The sequence below is a fragment of the Molossus molossus genome, unplaced genomic scaffold (genome assembly GCF_014108415.1).
Source record: "Molossus molossus isolate mMolMol1 unplaced genomic scaffold, mMolMol1.p scaffold_m16_p_9, whole genome shotgun sequence".
Classification (NCBI taxonomy): domain Eukaryota; kingdom Metazoa; phylum Chordata; class Mammalia; order Chiroptera; family Molossidae; genus Molossus; species Molossus molossus.
Window position 1 is genome coordinate 35,783,058 of NW_023425403.1, and position 10,582 is coordinate 35,793,639.

A 10,582-nucleotide genomic window follows, 5' to 3' on the forward strand; every position below is an offset into this window, starting at 1 on the left:
TCCTGCATGCCCCCCACTGGAGATTTAGCCCACAACCTGGGCATGTGCCCTGACCAGGAATCAAACTGGCGACCTCTTGGTGTGTGGGTCAATGCTCAACCACTGAGCCACACTAGCCGGGCTACGTTCCTTTTTAAATTGTCTGTCCTTATGATTCATTACCTATGGAACAAATATTTACTCACAGAAGGTCTCTTTTTAAACATATTTTCAGAAAAAATTTCATGTTTTTTAGTATTAGCCTTCAAATTAGGTGTATACAGTCCACATGTGAGAGCTATAAAGTCAACAATAATTTCTGATATATTAAAAGCACAAAAAGAAGCACAATGTGTTCACCATCACTTTATTGTATAAGATAATTTAATACAGTAACATTATCCTATTTGTTTAATATCTTACACACTTTTGAACACGATCTGTTTTTTTGTCTTGCTTTTCTATCTTTACTGTAAGGCTTGTCCTCATCATATCTTCCCTTAGACACCTAATGCTATAAATTTACAGACCCTTAAACTCTGGGAATGTGATATAAGTTTTATCTATAATACCATGTTATTGTGATTTACAAACTAGTATATTAAAACTCCTATGCTGATATCTGTGTTTCTTTATCAAGAAAGCTATATAAGTTATAATCACAATGTATTGTGGCTGTTAGTCGTTAAATGTGTTATCCCTAAACATTTTTTTTTATTATTGACTAATTTCAGATTTAAAAAGAAAACTCTCAATAATTTATCAACTTTAGTGACTATGCAGAGACCAGTTTTGATTTTTGTTCTTTCTGCTCTAAGTACCAATTTAGTCATATCCCATAAATAATTCTAGACATTTCAAAGGCTACATCTTTCATTCAGATTAATTGAAAGATAATTCCTAAATATACATATGTAAATGTCTAAAAATTTGATAAATATTTCTAATCTTATTATGAACATTAAATTTTAAACACTATGAGAAATATTTGTATTTCAGCAAAGATACTGTGCTACACATATTTTCTACACATTCTTTGGAAGACATTGTCTTGAACATTCTATTTAATGTCTATAAAATATAGTTAATTAAATGTAAATACAGTGTTGTTAACCTACTACTTATGTAGAATAAAAGCATAGCCAGAACTAGTCATCTATTTTTTCTTTTCCAAGTTATATGATACACAACATGGTGTGAATAAAATTAATATGTCATTATAAAGACAAAATGATGATGTTCTCTTAGCAACAGAATTCACAGAGGCACCCAAGTCAAATTTTAAAGTTACAAGAGTGAATTGGAGTCAATGGCTCATGGAAACTAATTAGTGAAGATATATTTAGGTTTCACAATAAAAGTATTCTCAAATAATAGGTCAATCAAAGTAATATTTTAAAATTTTAGGATACCTCAAGAATATGAAGGAGATTAGTTTACAATAAAGATAGCCAGATGTCACCCTCAGAAATTTCGATTTATTACAAATTTTTATGGAGCCATGTATTTGTATATTATTCTGTTAGAGGTGATTTGGTGCAGTTTGGCCATAGCCCTCACATTTGAAGCAATACTAAGTTTTAAAAGTTAAACTTGAATAGAAGTGTGGATATATTTTAGATTTAGAAAAAAAGCCTTTTCAGATGAACTATGTGGTTCCACAACTTTCTACTCTTTCCTTGTCTGTAAACTAGAGTGGTAAAAATAGTACTTACATCTGTCCTGGCCAGTTTGGCTCAGCTGTTAGAGCTTGGGCCCACGGATCAAAGGGTCTCAGACTCAATTCCTGGTCAAGGGCATATACCTGGCTTGCAGGTTTGATCCCAGCCCTGATCAGGATGTTGTTGGAGGCAATCAATCAATGTCTCTCTCTCTCTCATCCATGTTTCTCTCTGTCTTTCCCTTATTCTCTCTAGAAATCAATGAAAGCGTATCCTCGGGTGAGAATTTTTAAAAAAATTAGAAAACAGGCTTTATTTTGACATCACATGCTTTCATAGTGTATACTAGACCCTATTGAAGGGCCTCACTTCAAAGATCCATGTTCAATATAATACATCAGATACTAAACAATATATATTTTACTATTTTATCATATTTTTACATGATCTTACCTATCATGAACTCTAATAGTACAATAGTTTCCATATGCATGCTGAAACATTTTTAATCAAATTCATTTTCATTTACACAAATGACTTTTCAATTAATGAGATCTCAAGTTAGGTTACTAAAGTTTAAAAAATGCCCAAGTATCATAGATAGATGATAGATAGATAGATGATAGATAGATAGATAGATAGATAGATAGATAATAGATAGATAGATAGATGATAGATAGATATAAAGAAAAAAGACAGATTATCTATTCTTATATCCTACTTGTCAAAGTTTATCTTTATAAACCTTATAGTGAGTATAGAAGAAAATCAAAGCATCTAATATTTTCCTGATCCCTTCTGAAATCAGTATTAATCTATGCTTTCATTGTACCATAATTTATACTTGGAATTTTAAATTTCAACATAGGGAATTAGTTGAATTATCAGGGTAGAACATTTCAAAATGCATTTAAATACCAAAAGTACAAGACTACTTTATCTAAAAATGAGGTTATCATGTTTTTAGAAAGAAACAAGAAACACTATTTATAAAAAGTAGTATTATATATGAAAATTATTAATTAAACCAAAGTTTTTAAAGTGTTTAATGCACCCTGGCTGGTTTGGCTCAGCGGTTAGAGCATCAGCCCGAGGAACAGAGAGACCTGGATCAGGTTCCTACTAAGGGCATGTACCTCGGTTGCAGTTTGCCCCCGGCCCTGGTTGGGGTTATGTGGGTGGCAGCCAGTAGATATGTCTCTGCTACATCAATGTTTCTCTTTCTCTCTTCCTCCCTCTCTCCCTCTTGTTCTCTCTGAAGATGAATGCAAAATGTCCTTAAGTGAGGATAAAAAATAAATACATAAATAAATAAAGTGTTCAATTCACTCATACTAAAGGGAATTATAATTGTGTCCTTTAGAATATTCTTTAAATTTTTTTGAGTATCTATAATAACAATGAGGAGAAAGTTCTTCTTAAGGATAAAAATATTATCTGCTCAATCAGAAACTGCATGAAACAAGGTGGAAATTCCCCAAGCCACATATTTTTAATAATGCAAACTATGCTTACACTGTGTACTTAGTTAATACGGTTAAGGACCATTATATTATAAAATATGTCTACTGAAACCTTCAATGATAGAGATAGAATTGAAATTATTTATAAAAATATTCAAAATTATACAAAAGCTAATGATAAAAAATAATTCCCTTAACTACATTTAAAGTATTAAACGATATTATTTATTAACAAATATCTTTTCAAGTAAATTATTATGGCACACTTTCAGAAGATAATTATAGATCTTCTTTGAACAGAAGTCATGGAAGCCTTTCAATATCACTACTCTCTGTTTGGTTCAGCATCACAGGCTATCTGGTTAAAAAGGTCTGATTACTAGTACATTAAAAGACCTTTGAAGTTTGCTTTTGGGAGAGTTTATTGTTTTGTTCGTATACTGTTGTATATTTGTTTTCTTTTAGTTTTCTCACAATAAAAATATCAAGAAATGAAACCAAGTCAAGTCGTCCGTGTCTCGCCCTTTGTGCCCTGTAGCTCTCTAACCAGTGTGCTACGCAGCCATTGAAGATGGTAAAGAATCTGTTTAAGTACAGGTCTAATGAGCACCCCAAAGAAGTTTTATTCATGGTTTTTCACTGGAAAATTTCAGAAATAATTAGTGTCACTGAAACACTGTGAAACAGAATCAGATCTCTAGTTACACCATGAATGGTAAATGAGATTTATTAAGATATTCAGGAAGAAAATAGAACATTAATAAATCCCTAGGGCATTATTACTTACTCCACTTATTCCCTTTAGATTCAGTGGTTCTCAACCTTCCTAAAGTCACGACCCTTTAATACAGTTCCTCGTGTTGTGTGTGGGCGTATCTGCATGTGGGCGGACCCGCCTGGAGACAGACAGAGGAGCGGTCTCTCAGTTCTGATGGTCATATTTCTGATGGAAATATGTGTTTTCTGATGGTATTAGGTGACCCCTGTGAAAGGGTAGTTCGACCCCCAAAGGGGTCATGACCCACAGGAACATTCCTTGATACCCAGGTATAAACAGAATTACTGGCTGTAGCAGAGTGACTCCTCTTATGCCCAGTGCCTTACAATTTCTTTATGTCTTTTGTTAGAGCAAATGTCTGTTTCTTCTGCCTGTAAGTTTGTTTTGCATTATGCTACCGTCTCCCTCAAGGTTGCTGCCACCAGGGCTCCTCTCCCTCCCAAACCAGGAGGGAACGGTTTATACTTCCTGTGGACAGCTTTTGGGGCAAAGGTGGAAGTGGGCAACTAACACAACAGAGATTTTTGTCCTAAAAACAACATTTATTTATTTTTTTATTTTTTCATTTGTTCTATGGGAGGAAAAGATGAAAAATATTCAGCTGTGTTAAAAATAAACATGTATTTCCCAGGCAGTGTGGCTCAGTGGTTGAGCATAGACCCATGCACCAAGAGGTCGGCAGTGTGATTCCCTGTCAGGGCACATGCGCAGGTTGTGGGCCAAATACCCAGTGTGGGGCATGCAGGAGGTGGCCAATCGATGTTTTCTCTCATTGATGTTTCTATCTCTCTCTCTCTCTTTCTTCCTCTCTCTCTAAAATCAATAAAGAAAAAAATTGAAAAAAAAAATAAATAAACACGTATGTCCATGTTCTTAAGAGTTGCTACAGTGGCTAATCAACAGATAGCATGTCTCTCTTCTCTCAGGCTCAACTGCACATCAGGAGGAATCTCTTCAAACTCTTTAAGTTTCATTAAACATAAAAGGAAGATCAAAAGTAATTGGATCTTCCAACTTCAAAATAGATAATAGAGTAAACCAACTGCATTTTTCCTGGTGCTGTTATAATGTATGTGTCACAAAAGCTGGTTCTTGGTTCTCTTGTTAAGCTGCATCCTAATCTCTCTAACCTAATATTCAATATTTGGGAGAATCTATAAAAGAAGGCAAGGTTATTGGGAGAGAGAATAATGCTTAACTAGAAGGCAGCAGGAAAAGAGGAGGACCAAATATGAGATGGATTGACTCCATGAAGGAAGCCATGGGCATGAGTCTACAAGAGCTAAACAGGGCTTTGGTGGATGGGACCTTGTGGACATCATTCATTCATAGGATCACAGGAGTCAGAGATGACTCAATGGCTCTAACTAACACAAACAGAATCTATAAGTTACAGTTCATTTGGTAAGAAATAACCACTAACTTTGAAATAAAAATTAACAGTAATAATTCCCATGATTACAAATACTCAGAATGTTTCCCTTTATCTGAGCAAATTCAAGTAAAAATCAACTTACATTTTATAAAACCCAGGTAATTTGTGTTTGTGTGTGCACCTATGTGCACTTCACAATAAGATATGTGTGATTATAATGGCTTAATTAATTGATTATTATAATATCTGATTTCCAGTTCCAAGAATAATAGTTTATAGAAAGTCAGAGATCTTCAACCTAGTAGAATATCACCTAGAAAATCTATTAATTAAGCAAAAGGGTAACAAATTTTAACATATATTTAAAATATTTCAAAATGTGGAAATCAAAGATATTTATCAGATTTAGGCTCAGTAAGTTTATTAAATAATAGCTTTGCACTGATGAGCAGAATGAGTCTTGATGAGCAACATGTAATTCTAATACAATAGCAGTTTTAGTTAGCTTCCAACTTATTTTCCAAGAGCAAGTATTTATGTTTGATATAACTAAATTAGTATTGCTCATTCTGGTTGTTATTTTATAGAGGAGCCACGATAAATTCTTGGTTATGTGTGTGTCTAGCTCTTAAAATTCCTTTACTTAAAAATATTCATATTTTAAAAATTGTGTTAAAGTACACAAAAATTTTCTATCTTTCTAATGTGTTTTTTTTGTTTGTTTAAACTCTTTAACTGCCCCCATATAATGGTAAAATATTTAATAAATATAGGAAAACTAACATTGTCTTTTGCCACTGATTTGGTCATTGTAATACAGGTTGACTACTAGTGGAAAACTTACACCCTGAGAATAGAGCTAAAACTTATCTCACTTATCACTGAATATCTAGAAAACAGTGGAATGCAATATACATATATAGAAGTCAACATCTTTTAAATTAATAAATTCATAGTTAAGTACCTTGTTCTCTGATCTTGGATTTGTATATGATTTTCAGCTCAGAGGCAATACTTTTCAGTCATATCATAAACTGATTTTCACAACCATATATGCAGTAAGATCTGGCCACTACATTTAGTTCTAACATGGTAAAATTTCCATTCTCAAAGTTGGCTTATTCTTTGTGTTTCCTATACCATTCAAGACCTTGGGGAGCCTTTATAATCCCCCCCCCCAAATTATTTCAGTACAGGTATAAAATGTATAACAATATATATTCCAGATAATTCATATAAACTATACCCATTTTAATAATCTACGAGAAGGTAGAAAATGAGAAAATCCTTAGTGTTTTCATTTGTATCACTAAACCCTCATAGAATAAAAATAATTGCTGATTAATAAATGTTTTTCAAGTCCATTACACACAGAGAGAGACACACACAACCACCACCATCACCACCAGTAAAAACCTCCACCACCACCATCCTCACCACACAGTTAATAGGCAATCTGAGTATGTTAACACTGAAAGTTAGTCTATTTAATAAAGAAACAACAACAGCAACAAAATAACAATGGCTTAAACAAAACAGAAGTTATTCATATACTCTAATGGGGTGAATATATTTAGTCAGAGGGCTGATCTTAATTCAGTTTTTCAGGGATCAAGGTTCATTTTTAATATGGTTCCACCATTATTAGTGTTAAATTGTTTCACTTCGAAGCACTAAAAGTGCAAGGGTGTTAATGGAAATTCTGTCTTCTTCAAATCCTTGGTCTCCTGTTTTGTTCTCCGTTGTCTTGCTCCCTCCCTGTCTGTCCTCCCACTTGCTTATCTGTAATGAAGCAAGCTGTGGTGTTCTCGGCCGCCATATGGAGAGATCTTCCTGGCAAATAACTAAGGGTGTCCTCCTGCCAACATCTCAAGAGGAACTGAGTCATGTCAACAGCCACAAGAACGAGTGTAGAAGCAAACTCTCCCCTTGTCAAGCCTTGGAACAATTGCTGCAACCAGCCAACACCTTGATTGACGCCTTGCGAGAGACTCAGAACCAGAAGATTCAGAGAAGCCATACCCACATTCCTGACCCACACAAACTCTGACAGAGTAATTACTTGTTGCTTTAAGTTTCTAAATTTGGGGGAATGTGTCAATCATGAGGAAATAGATATTTAGTGACATCAAGCAATATCTGCCATAGGCATAGTGGATTTAAGACAGAGGGTAATTTAAAGAATATCTTACTATTATTACTATTTAGGATCAGATAATATGCATACTTTAATTGTTCTTGATTGTATTTATAATCTACGACAGTGAAGAAAGCACATGTTTTGTGAATAAGATATATCACAATTTTTCTTTATAAGCATACATTTTTTATTTTGTTCCTTTCATGTAATAATGCATTAGGTTTTCCTATATTGTATGTTTAGTAAAATGTTGCCTTTGCTACTAAGATCATTTATGTATTTACCACTAAATTATATCAATTAGATCTGCTACTTTTCAACTTCATGTGAATGAAATCATGCTGAATGATTCAAGTCCTTCTCTCTGCTGCAATATTATGTTTGAAAGTTGTTCATCCATTTGTCATCATAGGATCTCTTTATATTAATCTATAAGTAGTGTAACCATTCTACTTTGATATAAATTTAGGTTGTCCTCATTTTTTTTTTTAATCTTTACCTGAGGATATGTTTCTGTTTATCTTCAGATAGAGTAGGAGGGAGAGAGAGAGTGAGAGGTGGAGAGAGAGAGAAATATTGACTTGAGAGGGACACATCGACTGGTTGCCTCCCGCACGACCCCAGCCAGGGCTGGGGACAAACTGCAACTGAGGTACGTGCCCTTGACTGGATTCGAATCTGCAACTCATTGATCTGAGCCGAACCGGCTAGGACAAGTTGTCCTCATTTTAAGATATAATGTATTATGCTTGTTTGAACATTCTTGTATATATAATATAATGCACATATATACAGTTTCTTTAGTGTATATAACTAGAAATGGAATACTGATTCATAGCTACGTGCATCTTTAAAAATATTTATATAATGCTAAAATGTTTTTCAAAGTTGTGAAGTCAGTTTGCATTTATAGTAGTAATCTATAAGAATTTCATTGTTCCACATTTTCTAAATACTTGGTTAACTCTTCCTATACAACAACTTATTCTAAAATGTAGTATCTAAAAAAAAAAAAAGTGTTTTATTATGTAAGACAGTTCATGAGGTTGACAGGTCTAAGCTGGGTATTTCTAATGTAGGTTATCTCAACAGGTGCAGTCAGACTGTGACTGAGGAGTCACTCTGAAGGCTGCCTCTCTTAGTCCATTTGGGCTGCTGTAGACTGGGTGACATAAACAACAAGGTGCTGCAGACTGAGCGTCTGGTAAGGGCTCACTTCCTGCTCTGGGATGGCCATCACTTTACTCTGTCTTCACATGTCAGAGGGGTGTGGGATCTCTTTGGGGTTTCTTTTAGAAAGGCACTAATCCTACTCATGACCTACTCACTTCCCGGAGGCCACACCTTCAATAGAGCATCATATTGGGAAATAGGTTTCAACATATGAATTTTGAGGGGACACAAACATTCCGTCTATAACACTGTTTTGCTCAAGTATCTGATAGTTGATGCTAAATTTCTGCTGGGCTTACACCTACTAATGACTTCTAAATGTTCCTTGGACTTTCTTGCAACATGGTGTTTGGGTCTTAAAAGGAAGTACCCCGTAAGCACAAGACAAAAAATATATCACCTTTTACAAAATAGCCTTGGAATTAACATAGTGTACCTTTCACAGTAATCTTAGTCCTGCCCCAGCTCAAGGGCAGGCAACCCATATATAAACTTCTCAATGACAGGAGTATCACATCACATTGCAGGACAGGCAGTAGAATGGCAATCTTGTTATAGTCACTTCGAGAAAAAAATAGCCATTTATGTTTTTGCTTTTGGTATAGAACTATCAGTATTTTTATGTTTATGTGGTGATACCTTATTTGGGTTTTAATTTGGATTACCCAGATTACATATTATGTTCAAAACTTTTTATTGAACAGATATATAAATATTCCTAGTAGAGAAAATTGTTTTAGCATTTATTTGAAAAAAAAAAAAATCTTGTCTGGCCAGTGTGGTTCAGTGGGTGAACATCAAACCATGCATCAAGAAGTTGCCAGTTCGATTCCCAGTCAGGACACATGCCCAGGTTGTGGGCCAAATCCCCAGTGCAGGGCATGCCGGAGGCAGCCAATCGATGTTCTCTTGCATTGATATTTCAATCTCTCTCTCCCTCTCACTTTATCTCTCTCTAAAATTAATAAAGGAAAATTTATTTTTAAATCTTAAGGTTATGAAGATGTTCTTCTATATCTTCATAAAAACTTTTGTAACAGCCTTCATTTGTAGCATAATAATAAGTTCAATACAAATATGTATTGTCCATGAAGCACTTAAGAGTAAGTTATCACATGAGATACCACAATTCTTCGATGCTTAAGAATAAAGTGCATCTTCTAGATAACCTAAATACTTAGATCATAAAGTACCATTGCTATATCATTAACATCTATTATTTAGAGCTCATTCACATTTCACTACATCTATATATCTATATTTGTTTTATTAACAACTGGTCAAATTCTGCCAAAACAATTCAGACTTGGAGATTATACTGATTTCAAATATCAATTTTTGTATTATTGTCAAATTATAAGTTTTTTTTTCCTAATCCACAATGTCTAATAACTTGTACTCCAATCCACTGATAAGCATAGTGTTCAATTTTCACCGACTGATCCTTGTCATGTTTTACACTTACATCTACAAAATCTGGTATGTGAATAAGAAATAGCAGTGTTGTCAAGTATGTCAAGCAACTGGTATTTTTATACACTGTTTTTGGTATGCAATTAGCACAAACATATTTGGACAACGTATTTGGTGGTTTCAACTAAGGCTGAAATATGCTATTACCCAATGGGGTCACTCTTAGATGCATGTCTCACAAATTATGTCTATATGTTTGCAAAACAAAAAAAAAAAAAAAAAACATGTACAAGACTACGAAGTGCCTCACTACTTATAATTGCCTCAAAAAGAAAGCAAACATAATAACCTTCAATTTTAGAATGGATAAATTGTGGGGTAATAGATAGCACTGGGAATAAAAGTACCACTATAAGTAATAATATAGATTAATTTTATAAACTCAATATTGTGCAAAAAAATTACTGATGAAAAATAAATTGTATTGTAGGTTTTCATTTTAGAAAGGCAGAATGTATCATGTTAGAAGTCAGGGTAATAGTGTTACCTAAAAATGAGATTATAGACTTGAAAGAACTAAGGGAGGATTTTTAGAATTCT